Source organism: Cicer arietinum, chromosome 3 (genome assembly GCF_000331145.2).
Source record: "Cicer arietinum cultivar CDC Frontier isolate Library 1 chromosome 3, Cicar.CDCFrontier_v2.0, whole genome shotgun sequence".
NCBI lineage: Eukaryota > Viridiplantae > Streptophyta > Magnoliopsida > Fabales > Fabaceae > Cicer > Cicer arietinum.
Window position 1 is genome coordinate 37,951,714 of NC_021162.2, and position 955 is coordinate 37,952,668.

Consider the following 955-nt stretch of genomic DNA (forward strand, 5'->3'; position numbering starts at 1 on the left):
TTGTTAGCAGCTAAATACTTAACAACTCCTGGTTCGGGGAAAAGAACCAGTTTACGAGCACAATCCAAGATCACATAATGGTAAGACATCCAATCCATACCGAGGATGACCTCGAGTGATTGTAGCGGTAAACAAATCAAATTAACCAAGAAATCCCTATCCTGAATAGTTATTTGACAATGTAAACATGCAGAATTTACTGTTAAAGTCTTAGCAGGTGTGGAAACAACCAAATCAAAAGGTAAAGCAGACACAGATAACTTCAAGCGATTCACACAATCCATAGCAATGAAGGAATGGGTTGCCCCCGAATCAAAGAGTGCAGTTAGAGTGTTACCTGCAATCTCACAATCACGCTGAATCAGATTACCAGATGGATTCCCCTCTTCAGCATTCACACAATAAATGCGTCCTCTAGCAGTAGGACGGGTAGCCCTAGCTACATTCACCACTGGTTCCACCTTTGGAGCCGGACAATTGTGAAAGGGGGGGACATTAGAGGTACAAGTACTAGCATAATGTCCCTCTTCCCCACATCGGAAACATCGAAGTACTTGTCCCAATTGTCTTCCGAAATTCTGGTTCCCCGGACGATTCTGCCCACCGTTGTTACTTTGTGGTCGATTATAGGGTTTAGCAACTTGTTTCCCCTTGTTCTGATAATTCATCTGACTAGGGCCTCCCGAATTAAAATTCCCTCCTCGGCTAGCCCTCTTATTTTTCATATCCTCTACTTCTCTACATTTCTCTACAAGTGCTTGGAAACGTTGAATTCCCAAGGGCAAGACGGAGTCTTGAATCTCATACTTTAGTCCGTCTTGGAAACGATGACACATGAATGGTTCATCAATCTCTTCACGGAAAAACCTGAAATGCCTCGATAGCGATTCAAACTTAGCAGCATGTTCGCCCACGGTCATGTTCCCCTGATGCAGTTTCAGGAAATCATCACCCA